General features: G+C 41.7%; 1 protein-coding gene across 8 annotated transcripts in view; it reads left to right on the top strand.

Annotated features, from left to right (window-relative positions):
* The window catches only part of TRERF1 (transcriptional regulating factor 1), a 98,359-nt gene that overhangs the window by 17,811 nt on the left and 64,714 nt on the right, over positions 1-15,834 (top strand). For 7 of the 8 annotated variants that reach the window (XM_069009658.1, XM_069009664.1, XM_069009662.1 and 4 more), the window contains exon 2: positions 10,611-10,666. The gene's annotated coding sequence lies outside the window, so the exon portion shown is untranslated. Of the gene's footprint in view, positions 1-6,330; positions 6,539-10,610; positions 10,667-15,834 lie in introns of those variants that run through there. The other variant, XM_069009655.1, reaches the window with a different exon arrangement.

Below are 15,834 nucleotides of genomic sequence, written 5' to 3'. Positions count from 1 at the left end.
ACATGTCTTTGGCTTTAAGGAGTTGTCCCCACCAGGTCTGTTTGGCTTACCCTTTCTCAAGGTGGTGTGTGAATACCTGCACTGGCCCTCTCTTGTGCTTGGGGTTGAGCCCACAGTAAGGGAGGGAGGACTTTCTCAGCTTTTCTAATGCTGTTGGCAGAAGGGAGGAAGTGGTAGATACAAATCTTGCCCTCTCACACAGCCTTCCACACGCATCTTGCTGGTGGCCACCCGAGCTGTCCCACAGAGATGCTACCCTACCATGACTAATTTCCTGGCTTTTAATTTGAAAATGCAGTTATCAAAGTTGTGCCAAGTTCCAGCTTTCGTTGTATATGAAAACCTAGAAAGCATACTTCTGGGAAGAGGTGTTGGAGATCGTTGGGTTTTGGGTATTTCTGGTCACTGGAAGACAGGAAGGGGATTAGTCAGTGTTGAGGATTTGAATAATTTAGTTGATGTACCTTGATTTCAAAATCAAGACTTAAGTGCATTGGAAGTAGTAGATGTAAACTCTGTCAGGTACAAAGAGTAATCAAGGCTGTGATTGTTAAAGATTTATACTGTCACTTGTAATGCCATAAAAGCTGAATCTAATTGATGAGTTGATCAACCTATGTAATAAACAGGTTATCTTTCTTCTGTTGTTTATACAAATACTTTTGTTTGTAGTATTTTGTGGGCAGCAGTATTGAACTGACCATACATGTTAGACATAACTGTTAGTTAAACTTCCTTGGGAAATATTTTGACTAGTAGATGTACAAGCATGTGAATCTAGTAAATTCTTTATGCATAGTTTTCCCAGCTATAAAAATGTGCCAGTTAAGGGAAATAACTTCTTTTAGTAAGTAAATACTACTCTTAAGGAAAAGATTTTGTGTTTTCTTGCGTGTTTTTCCTTTGGGATATGTGTGTGTGTTTTAAAGAAGAGTGCTAACTGAATAAAAATGCTTGCTTGAAGTATTCGTGAGTTGGTAATGCAAGGTCAGATACTTGTATTACTTATATGGCCACTTTTTAAAAAACAAACAAATTTTAATATGCATTTCATGTATATTTACAGCTACAGATGTTGTAAAATACAAAGCACAGAGTAGAATAATAGAAGTAAGTTATAAATATAGAGGCACTGAATTAACTGAGATGCCTAGGGAAGCAAATTTAGAAAAAACAGGTATTGAGATGGCTCCTTTCTTTATCTGAGCAATTCAAATGTCAGAAATTGTCTAGAAGGAAATTTTTATGGCTTGTACAGTTTCAATATCTGAAAACTGTTTTTACCAGATTTTGCACTTATTGGTGGAGCTATAAATAAATGCAGAATAATTTTGCTGGCCTTCATGGAGTTTTTGCAGATCAGTATCAGTCCAACAGCTCTGAGAGTCTGGCCTCACTTCCTCCTTGGCTGGAAGAGCCAACCCAGTTCTTAAAAGCTGTGGCAAAACTAGCTGGGCATTAATCTTAGATAAATTGGTTAATTAGGGGCTTTTTTGTTTTGTTTTTAATTAAAAGATATCTTTTTCAGACAGACAGTTTCCTGGGAATGCTGGGAGAAATGGTTAACTAAGCAATCTCTCATTACCAGTCTTAGTCCCAGTGCTTGAAAAAGCAAAATACAACACCCCCCTGCCCCAGCCTCTCAGAAGCCCACCAGACAGACAGCCTTCACTCTCCAGGGGCCACTCCAGCCTGAGCACCCCTGAGGGAAGTGTGGAGCACAGAAAATGTAGCAGTTTGGTGAATGAAGTAAAGGGGAAAGTAAAGTTCTCAACTGTTTCAGTGTGGAAAGCAAGAGAGAAAAAACAGGGTTGGCTGTATGTTAGCTTAAAAATCAAGGTTAGGAAGTTCCTTGGATAGTATGAACTCAGCTTTTTTTTGCAGGGAGCTGCTTTTGGATTGCTTGGCTCTTTAGGAATTGGCTGATAAATTTTAATTTTAGCAAAAAATGAGTTAGTCAGTTACCTAAAATAACATTTTTATTAATGCCTTGGCCTAGTGTAAAACATTTGAAATTTAAAAAGAAATAAACCCCCTTTTTTCCTGGATTTCTTCTGTCTTTAAAATTGTCTCTATGATCTGACAGCAAGCTGTGAAATGGTTGTGACACTCACTATCTTGACTTAAGGCCTGTATCAAGACTCCACGCCAGGCAGTGCAATCATGCGATAAGCAAAGTAGTCAAACATGTCTTAATTGCTGCATTTAGTTGCTTTCTGGGGCCTTCTCTTCATGGGGTTTTGCAGGATCAGGACCATGAATTAGCTTCTCCATACACTGCTTGTGACCCTTGACTGAACAGAGTAAAGGGGAAAAAAAGATAGACTGTGTACTCGTAGAGACATGGCAAAGAAGAGGACAGTTCACCTTTTACTTTAGCTTCTGGAAGTGCAATTTTTGTTGAATTGCTGTTAAGGGAGGCTTGGTGAGATGTAAAATGGACTTGTCCTGACTTCTTCCAGTGATCCCAGCACCGAAGTGCTGTGGGGCCTGTCCTGTGTTTCTTGGGTTAAGAAAAGTGAAGCGAGGCAGCAGGAAGCAGGGATGTAAACTTCTCAGAAGCAGCAGGAAAATAATGACATCACTGTTTTTTCAAACTTTGAGCAGTCTTAAAGTTCTAGAGCTGTTTTCATCATATCTATTTCATGAGGAAAAATGTATATTTTTCATAGTTCTTGATGTGATCATATTCTTAACTTTTCGCAGTGGTGGCATTTACAGACATGGCAACTACTTTGAAATAGTGTTTCTTTTATTACAGATCTGATTAGTTGGGAGGGAATGGGAATTAGAAATTTTTATAAGAAGTACTGGCAGTATCTCATGCCCCCCCCTTTAAATATCTTCCACTTTTATTTCTTTTTATTTGAAGTCATTGTGTGAGGAGCATGTTATCCACTGAAATAGAAGTACGTGAGGCGCTTGGAATTCAGCATTTTTGTGATGTAATCTGTTTCAGCAAAAAAAAGGGCTGTGAAACTTTTAATAAAAAGTAAAGAAAAAGTTCTGAAAGTTTCTGACTCTGGAAACCCACTTTTTTCTTCTGAAAGTTTTACTTGTTGGTGTAATTCTTTAAGGAGGTTGTACTGCTTTTGAAAAAAATGATGCTGAATGAATATCATGGGATAATACAGAAGCCTTTGTAGGATGTTCACTGACCTACCTAAGAAACCCAAGAGAGATAATTACAACCTTTGGTAGTCTACATGTAAATGCACTTTGCAAACGATTTTCCATGCAAAAAATGCAAACCAATTACATTTTGGAATCTGTACCTATGTGGAAAATGGATTGTAAAGGAGATGCTTATTTCAGGCAATTTTTGATGAGTTCCAGATTAAAAAAAAATAAAATTATGGCATATTAAATTATTAGGCATCTTTACTAGGGTATAAGGAAGATTTATGGTGCAATGAAATATAGCTGCAACCTAATTTAGGACTTGACAAATCTGGTTTTATAGTGTTGAATTATAAGGGATACCTCATTACTTGTGGGGAAAACTTTTTTTATTGTTATTTTTGGCACCCTGGTCTCCTCTTTTGTTGGGCTGTGCTCTGTAGAGGCTGCTTTGGGCAAGACGTCTCAGCTGATTCTTTTTCGAGGGAGCTGTGTGGGATGAAGTCATAATTAAGGATCACATCCTGGCAGGCCTTTCTTTCCACGTGTGGTCGCTGATTTCAAGTTAAATGCTTGCAGTCCTCATTGCTCTTCTCGGTCAGAAATGTAGTTCTTCTTAAAAGCATGGAATTGTACTTTATTGACAGATATTCCTTACTGATAGTGAATATCGGGTGCTGTATGTACAGTATATAAATAGAAAATTTAGCTGCGCCAAAATTACATGTGTGCTGCCTTTTTTAAAATCTTTATTCCTTTCTTCTGCATGCAGGCCTCTTGATTGCACAAGGGCATGCTTTGAGCTTAAAGCAAGAGGCAATTTATATGGAGTATGACCTGGCATTATGGCTTGCAGCAGTAAATAGAGAACATAAAAAAAAATCCCATGATTTTCTCAGTTTAGGAAGTCTATGAAAAATCTGGGGTAGCAAATACTTCGATCCTCTTTTGAGACTGCTGACCGTATTCTTACATTGCTTTTTACAGGTTCTCAGTTGAGGAAAAAACCTGGAAACTAAGTCTGTGCATTCGACTAAACTGAAGAGCAAATTTTACCTGGAAATGGTATTTCTTCATAGGGTAATACAAAGTTTCCTGTGTGCAGTGTTTCCCCCGCTGCACTGACATGCAGATTGATTGATCTTAAGCAAACTGCACACACGTGTAACTACAGCCATCAGTGTGCACATATAGGAGCATGTGACAAAAGAAAACAAAACCACAGGTTTTGAGTTCAGACAGTAGATCTTTCAGGGACCCTTCCTCCTCATTTTTGTGAGAGAGAAGTCTCAACTTCTCCCGATGCTGTCTGTGTTACCTGACGCTGTGGCTACACAAGTGTGCTTTCCGAGCTGTTGTGCCTACCACACGGGAGGAGTATGGCATTGCTGGATGGCTTATGTGGTCAGGTATAAGTAGCAGAGGAAGTGTTTACGTTTAGGAGACTCTCAGATTGAGCACTTAAATGACTTACTGGTAAGCACAGCTTCAAAAGTTTAAGGACAGTCGCAGTTTGGTGTGTGTTGAATGTGCACTATGTTATGCACTTAGCTTCAACTATAAACCATTTGCTGAGTTTTAGTGACTCTGATGTTTAGTCTTTGCCCCCCCCGTTTAGACATTAGTAGCCAAGTGTTTTGCCTCTGTATGTAGCCTTAAGCTGCACTTTTTTCTGATGTAGTCATCAGATCAAATTATTTATAAAATGAGGACATCCTTTTGGACTTCATGTGTAAACAGTCTTAAATATGTGCACAGGCAGAGAGATTCTTCTCTGTTTATCCACAGTTGCAGGCTAAACATTAATAAATGCTAACATTAAATAGTGGATTTTCTTCCCTCCTCGTTCTTCACTCAAGTTTTGCCTTTAAAGGTTCAGATTGCTTCTCTAGGTTATCCGAAGAACTTTCCCCTTGCCCTTGATCAAGGTACTGGTTGCAGTATGTCTCTGCTACAGTGATTATTGTGAGCTAGCGTAAGCAAGTGGTTCCTCTGAAGTGGTTCCTGCTGGACAGGTATTAATGTAATCAAAATTACGTCTGCAGCGCTGGCACGTGTGTTTGAGGGTAGGATCTACTGTCTTCAGGCAATATGGTGACTCCAGGACTCTTAATTCTGGAATTAGCAGTGTGAACTGGAAACATGCCACCAGCTCACCAGAGTACCATTTAAAATTTCCTTGGAGCCAAGTTGGTCTTGGACTTGGCTTATATCTAAGACATCTCAACAGGCAAAAAACTTGTAGTATGGATTTGGAGTTGATGGGGAGGGATTCTCAGTAAAGATCAGAGATGACTGATGATGTCTCAAAGTGCTGCAGCAGAGAGACTCTCCTTTTGCTCTCTCTGCTGTGTCTTTTTTGAATATGATGTGCTGGAGACATGGGAGGTGCCCATCCAAGAGGCTGCCTTCAGCTGGAAGGGGAGATGGAACAGCAAGCTGTAAAACGGGGTTTGAGAAACGTTCATATTGCATAGGTTTTAAAGGTACCTGCTGCTGCCAAGGTAACTTCATTTGTGTGTTTGTTTCAGCTTTCTGGCTTTTGTTTTTTGCCTATTTTAACAAAACTTCAAACATCCTCTTAGCCAATGACAGCAAGGTTTGCAAATCAAAACCAAATCTGAGCATAGCACTACACTTGAGTGAGCTGTGCTAATCTAAGACAAGCTTCTGTTTCCTGCTTGGAGCTTCTTCCCCATGCTCTCGTTTGGCACATGTACAGCACTGTGTGCTGACAGGCACCTTTGAGGCACAGATCAGTTAAAGAAGTGTCTGTGGTGGCAACTGCTCCAAGCTTGGTATTTCATGTGCTTTTTGGCTACCTACTTGTGGTTAGGAAGTAGGTGTTTGGAGTCATGTAGGCTAGAGAGAAGTCCTACACTCGTGAATTAACATCCGTAATGGAGTGGTGTCGGGTCATTTTTGTGTTCCTATGAGCAGACAAAAAGCTTAATCTGACAGTGAAAGTATTTCCCATAAGAAGTCAGAGTGCAAGCAGCATGTGAGCAGAATATTTTAGGCAGCAAATATGTTGAACTGATAGAGTCCTGCACAGCCCAGCGCTGCGGTTTGCATAAAAGCAGCCCCTTAAAGACCCTGTGGTCTCATGTTCTATCAGCAACTCTATGACTGACTTTCACTTTCCCTACAGTAAGAGAAGAGATAGAGAAGAGAATCTGCCATCAGTTTTCTCTCCTTGCGTTTTTCCAGACAGTTTGGCCTCAACAAATTGTACAGCCTCCCTCTCGTCTGCGTGGGAGAGTACAGACTGCTGCTGGCGGCAAGGAGGAGAGATTAACATTCATCTGTTCTCCTCGCTCGCTTTTCCATCCCGTGGGCATGGGAGACTTACGAATGTTCCGCTCCTTTGGGGTGCATTTCTACTCATTGCCCTGATGGGAAGACCACAGAGACACCAGTAAGGTTGTGCAAGTTTCACATTGCTGATTAAATAGGCATATGAGGAAGTCAAGTGCAGTGGCTCCCTAGAAGAGGCCAGAGGGGAAGGTGGGAGGACTGGCATAAGCCTTAGGTTGCTCGCTTGCTCAGAGATCTCCTTTTCCACAGTCCGTGCACACTGAGGGCTTCATGGAAAGTGCCTCCTCACTTGGGTCTTCCATGAAAAGTGTGTTTTGACACACTTTGAAAAGTCTGTTCCAAGCAGAGATTCTTACTTCTTTGATCTTTACTCTCTGTTTTAATGTTGCATATATAGCCAGAAAATCAGATGTGGAATATGGGGAAAGAAATGATGGGGGGTTTTTGTTTATTTTTTGGGGTTTTTTTAAGGAAAGTCGTTTCTGGTGTGGAAGCTGAAGTTGATACTGTATGAACGTCTGCAGTATCAGTTCACAGCAATGCTTGGTAACACTCACATGTAAGATGAGGAGTTTTACTTTCACTTTGTGGCCTTGTCAGGGGCAAGGAAGGGTTTTGCAAACAAATCTTTCTGAGTGACCCTGCTGCAAGGGGAGCTCTCAGCTGGCATTGTCCTTTGGTACCCATTTACCTACCTAGGAGTCAAGTACCATGGTGGGTGCACACCATGAGGGGTGATGGATCTGCTTGCTCCTGCTTCATTCTGCACGACACCAGTCTCAGCCTGCCTGTGCAGGAGCAACAATGGCCTCATTGTCCCCAGCATCTTCTGCTACTGCCAAATTAAAGACTCTCTCTCAAGTAAGAGCCAGGTATTCTTTCCCCTACTGCTCCCCATCCTAAATGAGGAGTGGTTGACAGTCAGCATTTGCTAATTTAGGACTTTGGAAGGTTTGTTCTCAATGAAATGCAGTTGGGAGGTCTTGCTCCTTCTTCAGTTAGTTCCTGCAGGAAAGAGGGCAGTAGGCCTCTTCCCATTGTTCCCAGTGCTAGCCACTGCCTGGTGGGATGTGATGAGCCAAGTGCCACCGCCATGGTGGCCTGGAGGTGATGGAGCTGCCAGTGTGGATGGTGGTTGCGAGAATCGCAGAATGTGGGAAGCCTTACAGCCGGGCAACCAGCTTCTTGCATGAGGTGGTGGAAGAATACAGATGTGGTAATTTCTTGAAAGATACGGTGAGGATTTTACCTGGGGTAGCATGTGTATTGCTTACAGTGGCAGGGAATTTCTACAGAGCTTGTTTGAACTTCTGGAAGGATGTTGCTAACAGGCATCAAGTCTGGTGAGGTCAGTACAAGAGGAACAAAACCTCCCATTCAGATAAAAGCAGGGAAAGGGAAACACTGCCACGTGTGGGACTGGTTCAGGCTAAACTGGTCTGTGCAGTAATTTCTGCAGCTCTCCAGAAGCATACTATGGGTTTGAGCTTCCCAGCTCAGACAGGTCTACGTTCATGTTCCAGGCTTTGGGAAAGCAGGAACGTCACCATCTGTGTCCTACTTCATTTGAAAATTAAAAAAAATCTTGAATGCCAGCCATCTGCTGATATTGCATCCAAACTTTATCCCCGTATCTGGGGGCAGAGCAGGAAGATGGTTTCTTTTGTGAGAGGCACTGTTCAAAGAGAAAGAGCTGGCTGTACCTGGGATGCTCCTGGATCCAGAAACCATCAGAGGAGCATGTGCAGGATGGCTTGGCGTCTCAGTCCAGCCACTTTCCGTAGTACCAAAACAGTCTGGCCTAGAGAGAGTGAATCCGAGTCCCATCCTGCCCTCAGAAGCTTCAACACTTGGTTTATGGATTATTAAGAGGAGATTTGAACATTTCTGTGCAGTGGATGCACGGTGATGGGTGCTTAAGAGCTACCATATTGATGTTTGACACGAAGAGATAAGTCACTTTTTCCTTGTAGCCCGGTCATTGGGCATAATGCTGTTTCAGAAATACATTGGGTTGTGGTTTTCCACAAGCTGGCTATGAAAATAGGCACACAGTCTCGATGGGAGCTAACACAGGCCCTTGGCTGGACACAGGACAAGAGCAAACTTGCTTCTGTTAAATTCTTACGACAGATCTTCCCCAGCAAATGCCCATTGAGTTTGGATTTGGTTATGAGGGTGCTTTTTCTGAAGTCAACATGTTGGGTTTTTATGTTGTATTTCTCTCCTCTGTATTACGGCAGTTGAATGCTGCTTCTGGCTTGATAGCTCTGTGTGAATGTGAACACAAGCAAGGCAGTAGAGAGTTAAAAAAAAATCCATTAATTAAAATATTTACATTGGAAGCTGCAAAACATTTACTCTTTGAGTAAAACAAACTTCCCCATTGTTCTTGTATGATTGCTACAGTTACTCTGAAAATAGCCAGGAAGAGGTTGTGCTCTGAGGAATTTTACTGGGTTGGCAGGGGAATAGGAGGGTAGGGATACTGAAGTGGGCTCTTGGTCAGTGGCTCTCTTTTGTTCAAATCTGCCTGTAACATGGACAGATCTTTTCTTCCTAAGGAAAAAAACCAAAAAACTAACCAAACAAATTGAAAAAAACCCAAACCCCATAGCAGTGTAGCTGTGTTGTCACATTATTCTGGTAATGCCAAAAAAAAAGCGATCATCAGTAGAATCTGAGAAAATGGTATTTACAGGATGAACAGTTTATTTTTTAGCACTTAGTGTGTACTAGTGTACACTTAGGGGAAAAAGGATGTACCTTTTTCGGAGAGCTGGCAATTTGGACCCCAGCTGGGGACCCACATGCTGCCATCCCCATTTTGCCAGTGGGGAAATGGCAGTGCAGCGTGGTGAAGGATGTCACCTCTCTGTGGCACTGAGCACCTGTGCTTTCCTGCTGGGGTCTGTTGGCATCATGGCTGCTCGGTGTTCAAAGGAAACCAAGTGAGGGTGCACCTGGTTTTGTACTTTAGGCACAGGGATTTACCTTCAGCAGAATCACTACAGGAGAGGTAGGCAAACATGAAAACTGTTTGCTTCAAATCGTTTCATTCCTGTTGTATCTTCCCCCAGGTGCCTGGATTGAAAAGTTAAGCATTGGTTGTTTTTTTTAATAGTATTCTCTTGTCTGCCGTTTCACCACTGCACGTTTCTGACCTTTTCCAGCCTGGCACTGGACTCAGAGGCTTCTGGGCTTCGTGGGCAGGACACTGAAAGGGCTAAAAGAGTGTGAAGGGATTGGTTTGGCTGGTTTTTTAGGTCCTTCATTCACACTTCTTACTCTAGGCAGACGCTTAGAACTTTTCAGGTTGCCAGATGGGAGGTCTCTCTTCTGCCCTAGTGACTCATGGGCTGGTTGGATTGCAGGTCATGTCATCTTTTCTTAGTAGTGCTGTGGCAAAGTGTTTGTTCAAGCCTGAGTCCATCCTGACTGTAAATTTTATTGGCAATTTTAAGGTTGCAAATTTGTTGGCTTGGTGTGTGGTATTCTTTCGTCTGATCCCAAGAATGCCAGGCTGTGTCGTGTTTGCCTATATTATAAGAACACTTTGGTTGCTTTGGAAGGTTGGTCTGTAAAGGAGCTAGGAAATTAAATATACTTTTTCGGGGTAGGCTTCATTTAAACTTGAGCATGAGAGTTTTGTTCCATCCATTTCTTGCATGCTTTACTGTTTTTAAGAGAGGCTGCATGCTGACAGTTTCTTGGCCTGGAGATAAAAAGCGCTGCTTACCCAGGTTTGATAGTCTGATGGAAAATTGTCTCCACGATGTATAACACCGCTGGGATTGTTTCTAGCCATTACCATTGGTCTCATTTTACAACTGTTCACATTATGTAATTTGATGCTCATTTAATTTAATGAGAGGATGCTGCAGACTTACTTATGACTCTGCAGGACAACCTGTATGCTTTGGCCACCTCTGTTAGCCCTGCCCGAGGAGGAAGAGCATGTTTCTTACAGGGCATGTTACAACATCTTTAACACCTTTATTATCCACACTTCCCAGATTGCCACAAATGGGGGAGCAATTTGCCTGGGGTGTAGATTATACTGGAATGGCAGGAGAAATTTAACTTTTTTTTTTTTTTTTTCTTGAACTGGCTATTAGACTTTTGTTGTAAGGTTATCAGGAAGTATTAATGGGCTTTTCCTTTTGTTGCAGATGGAATTTCGTGACTTGCTGTATTTTGAATAGGACGAGGAGATGTGTCTGATAAGGTAAGAGAGAGGGTAAGATAAACATGTTCCTACACAAAACTGTCACACTAGTTGGTTTTTTGGGTTGAGGATAATATTTTTTCCATGGTAGAACCCCGCAAATAATTGCAATAATTATTTTTAAGTTAAATCTGCCTCTAAGCCTCTGAGCAGAGGCCATCTCTGTTCTAAATAGTTTCTGACCGAGTCCTTTCTCCCGGTGAACTGATGCACAAAGACCAGAAGACAAAACTTAGGCCCTTTTAGGCATAGGGGTTAGCAAGATAGTCGTGCTATTATTTTACAGCTTTTTTTTTTTAATGTAACAGAGGGTGTGGAGCAGTTTTTCTTTAGTTTTGGTATATTGCCTCCCACCACATCCCCACCCCTGATATTTAAAAGTTCAAAAGATCTTCAAACTGTTTTAACTTCTACACTTTAAAACTTGTTTTTCTTGTTGAAGTATTTTTAAATTTGGACTGTTTTTTATTAGGACAGAGTATATATTAATAGAAATGCTCTAGATTTGAATTTGAAATTAATATTTGCTGTCACTAATGTGCTGAAGGAAGCTGCAAGTTTGCTGATCTTTTAAAATTAATTTTTTAATAGTTTTTTTAAAAGGCAGTGTTTAGATGGATACTTCTTTCAGTTTCTACTTATGAGGTTTCCACTGTTAGAGAGGAGTAGATGTCTCTAAAACTCTTAAGTGTTGGGAGAACCATATTCAAACAACAAATGGCCAATCACAAAAGTAATATTATTACCTAGGGGTTGTCACTGTCTTTCAGTGTACAATCCACACTGCAACTATCCAGCTCTATCACTTGTGTGTTTAATTTTTGTCTCCCCCTTCTTCTTGAGTTCTGTACCATTTACAGGCTTCAAAAATCCCTGTTGTTCTTTTTGGCTCTTGGTTGGAAAATGTCATGGAAACAGCTAAATGTGTGCTAAATTGTATGAGGATCAGAACTAAATGACTTTTTCCTTGGATTCAGACATTTAGCTCATGTAGATGCTCTTGAGGTTTTTTGGTTTGTCAATTTGGTTTTTGTTCTTTTTTTCATTTAAGTTTTAATTTCCAAGTAGAGTTGGCCTTTGGAGGGTGGCTGCTCAAGCAAGAACTGAAAACTTTGAATGGCTCTTGGCACTGTGTGGAGTATGTAAGAATCAAAGACTTGGTAGCTGCCTGTTTTTTTTTTTTTTTTTGCAAGTGTTAGACATTTTGTCCATTCAAACCACCCTCTTTCATGCCACTGTTGGATCGTGTTATGAATATTTTATCTAAAGGCTTTCTTCTCTCTACACAAAGGTGGTCTTGTGTGTGTATAGTTGGTAGAACACAGCTCTCCAGGTGAGAGAGCTTGCAGTCTGCAGCGCTGTTACACAAAGCACCTCGCATGCATACCTCAGTTTGTTATGTAAACAAGCTGCTTCACTTGCACGTGTTCCAACCAGTCCTCCTGTACTCCAAGAATGGGTAATTAAAATTGTTTTCAGGACTTCTTAGAGCTTTCAGCCCAACATTCGCTGGCACCCCTCTGCACCACCCCATCACACTGTGCCAGTGGCAATACTGTGGCTGGAGACTGAGCAGTAGTGGCACCAGTGTGCATGTGCTCTTGTTGAAAAGAAGCACAGCCAGAATGAGACAGGTAGAAGTGCTTGTGTTCAGGCTGCTTTGTTCAGATTCAGTTCACTGAGAAGTCTGTCCGGTGTCAATGCTGGGGACTTTCGGAGTGCGTCAGCAATTGGGACAGGACAATCTGGTGAGACAATAGTTTAGTCACAGTCATTCAGCTGCTAGTATTTCCTGAAGACATTATTCTCATGTATCATATAAGTATTTTATAGTGTACATATATTACATTGTTTAATTTTATGTACTGCTCTCTTCTGTGGAGTAAATATTGATAAATCTGTGTGCTGTAGCAAGGGCAGCTCTTGTGGCACAGCAGCTGATTGCTGTTGTACTGTCTCTGTCAGTGCAAGCTCACTCTCCCCTTTCCTCCTTAAACAACCACGGAGGAGGCTCTGTTTCTAGCAAGTTCTGCAGCTTGAGGCCATGACACCTCCTCTCACCACTGCTTTATTGCCAGCCCCAGGCACGTGCAAATTGTCAGCTAGGTCCCAGCAACTGGACTGGTTTTAAAGTGAGATTCTGTGATGAAGAAGTAGCACTTCCCACTGGCTCTTGTCTTTCACCTCTAGAAGGAAATAGTCTATCCTCATTTTTTATGATACCTTCTCAGTGTAAAATTAAATTCTGAGCCACTAATGGGTGTATCTTGCTCTCCTTTCTCTGAGAGGGCTTTGTTATCCTTTCCCAGCAGCCTGGGCTGGAGAAATGCTGCTGTTCCACTCCTGGTCCTCCTGTGTTGCAGGAAGTGTCTGTCCTGGTCATGTTCCTTCTCAAGGCTGCAGGTGTCACTCATTCTTCCAGCTGTCTCTAACTACTAAAGAGGTCATCAGCGATAGTTCATTTATTTAACTTTTTAACCTTTTGCTCCCTTTCTGCATTCCTTCTCCCCATTTCCATTTAGGTTTTCATCCTTCCAGATGGTCATCTGGATTCTGCCCCAAACATGCCCTCAGGTCTTGACTGTGCCTCCTATCAATGTTTTCCCTTGGTTGCTTACAGTTTTCATGGATATTTCCCGACCCATTCCCTTCTGTTTCTTCTTCTGGAGGAGTCAGTCTGAAGCACTCCCATGTTTCTTGCTGCCATTGCAATTAAAGGGGTTTAGATCCCATTTAAAACAACAATAGATGGTCCAGTCTTTGCAGAAATAATCTGGTTTTAATGCCAGCCATGGTGACTTATAATGTCTTGCTTTTGGCATCTGTTCTACTGATTATGTGATGGAGTAGAATAAAAAAAATGAATAATAGCTTTTTTAATATTCCTGAAGCCTAGTGATGAAATTACGAGACTTGGCAAGCTTGCAGCAATGTTGATAGGTGCCAGACCTCTCACCCAATATTTTCTTTTCCTTCCCCCTATTTCCCTGTGCCTTTATCTTGCTTCCTTCCGAGCAACTCGGAGCACTTGTGAATAGCAAGTCCAGTTTTGCTTGAGGTCTGCCCGGCAGCTCAGGTCACAAATACAAAATCATTCTATAAGGCCTAATCTATTTTCAGAGGTACGTTTATGAGATAAAAATTACTTTAATCGCTGAAACAGCATTGTGTCATTTTTGAAAGGAAATGACAAGGAAGTAACTGTTATCAGGGTTATTTTCACCCACCGTTAGCTTAGACCTGACAAATGGTGTCTGCAAGGTCTCTTGTCTTAACAGTTCCAAATTAGGCTGCCAATTAATATTGACTATCTAAAAAGCAGTAGGTTGATGTATATTCTATTATTAATAGCTGTTAATGCCCTTCATAATAGTAATCTGTTTTGCAAACATTTTCTGGTTGTTCTTTTCTAACGAGTCTTGGCAGTGAAACCCCCGATTTTACACATGCAGAACCACAGTAACTCGCTGAAGTGTTTGTGTGGGTTTTGGTTTTTTTTTTTCATTTTGGGCGTGTTTGTCTTGTTTACTGGGAGTAACGCCTGGTTGTGATGAGACCAAATAGATGCAAAGTCCAGCAATTATTTCTGTCCAAACTGGTACATTGTGGTTTCTTCTTGTGTTAGTGCAGGTCAGCACAAAACCCTTGCATCATTGCTAGATAAGTTTAATAATTTCCTTTGACATTGCCTGTGAATATTTTTGTCTCTGCAGAAGCCATCTTAGGAAAACTTTCACAGTAAGAAAGGTAATTAGAATAAAACGGTAGCAGGTAATTTGAGTTTCTTTTCTTGTGTTGTTTAGCTGTTATGTCACAATATGTGGAAAGTACCTGGAAAGCACAGGGAGAGAAATGGGAAATATCATGCATGAGGAAAAGCCTCTAGATAAGAGTGTGTAGGGGGAGAATATATACATAAATGTAGACATCAAGGTAAATGCTTTTTCCTTTTCTTTTTCTTCCAGAAAATTTGAATATTTGCACAATCTGATGTTGCAAGTTTTAAATGCTTAACACTTCTAAAAGAATAAATTATTTTAGTGCCTGGATTCATAGATAGCTGTCAGCTTGAAAGGATCAAGTGAGTTGGAAGGAATGTCTGGAGAACTCAGTATAGGCAGGTATCAGGCAGAATATAGAAACGAGGGAAGTATATTCAGCTAATATAACAGAGACCTAGATGTAATTTTATATATAAATTAAGACTAATTATGCTACAAAAAAAACAGACTTCTGTGGTTCTGCTTTTAGTGTAAATGTAGGATACTCACTTCCCCCTCCCTGTCTCTGTCACACTGGATTTCTGAAGCTGCTTGTTACAAGAATCGTGTGGCTTCTGTAAAAATTAAGATGAAAAATTCACCTATTTAATGCTTTTCCACCTACCCTTACAAAAAGGACTACCTTTGGCTTTGGAATATCCTTGTTGTGAGCTTGGCTGGCTCTGTAAGATGTAAGTAACTTTGCATTCTTGACTAAGCAATTAAGAGAAACTGAAATCAGTACTATAAAATGCCCATTAAAGCTATAGGGATGAGATGGAAAGAGCCATTTCAGCTTCAGCTTGAGAAGGGATCTGCAGCTCCCCTTGGAGTGTGTAAAGCATGAAGATGAGGTGTAGCTGAGGTGCTTGTTGCTTGTCTTCCACTCCACCCAGTGAACCAAGGCAGGGTACTAAACCTGGCCACAACCACTGGCTTAGACTTCTCCCTGGGGTTATTTTTCTGACCTAAGTTCTTTGGGCTTCAGGGGGAGCACAGGCACAAGGGGGTGTCAGGGCAGCTCCTGGGGTTGCAGCTGCCCCTTCAGGGTGGGCACCCACTGCAGCAGGACTATGGGGTGACGGGAGCATCGCTGCTGGTGCTCATCCCTGAGCCCACCACCCTGGCTGGACACACCCTCCTTTCATCCTTCTCTGATGTTGGTGGTGTGACTGGAGCTGGCAGATGGCGAGTGGGGAGCAGGTGACCCTCCCCCTGGGGGCACACAGGGTACCAGCTCTGGGGCTGTGGACTGGCTGCCAATTTAGGTGATGAAAATAACACTGGCAGCCAGAAACTTCCAACTGCAGCTCTGCTAATGACTGGTGGTGTGGTTTTGGGCAACTCCCTTGGTTGTCTTTGAGTCAGCTCCCCTTTCAGTAAAAAGAGGATGATACCAGTGAAATG

This window comes from Aphelocoma coerulescens, chromosome 3 (assembly GCF_041296385.1).
Source record: "Aphelocoma coerulescens isolate FSJ_1873_10779 chromosome 3, UR_Acoe_1.0, whole genome shotgun sequence".
NCBI classification, from domain to species: Eukaryota; Metazoa; Chordata; class Aves; order Passeriformes; family Corvidae; genus Aphelocoma; species Aphelocoma coerulescens.
The sequence above is the reverse complement of the archived record's forward strand: the minus strand, read 5'-3'. Positions and strand labels throughout refer to the sequence as shown.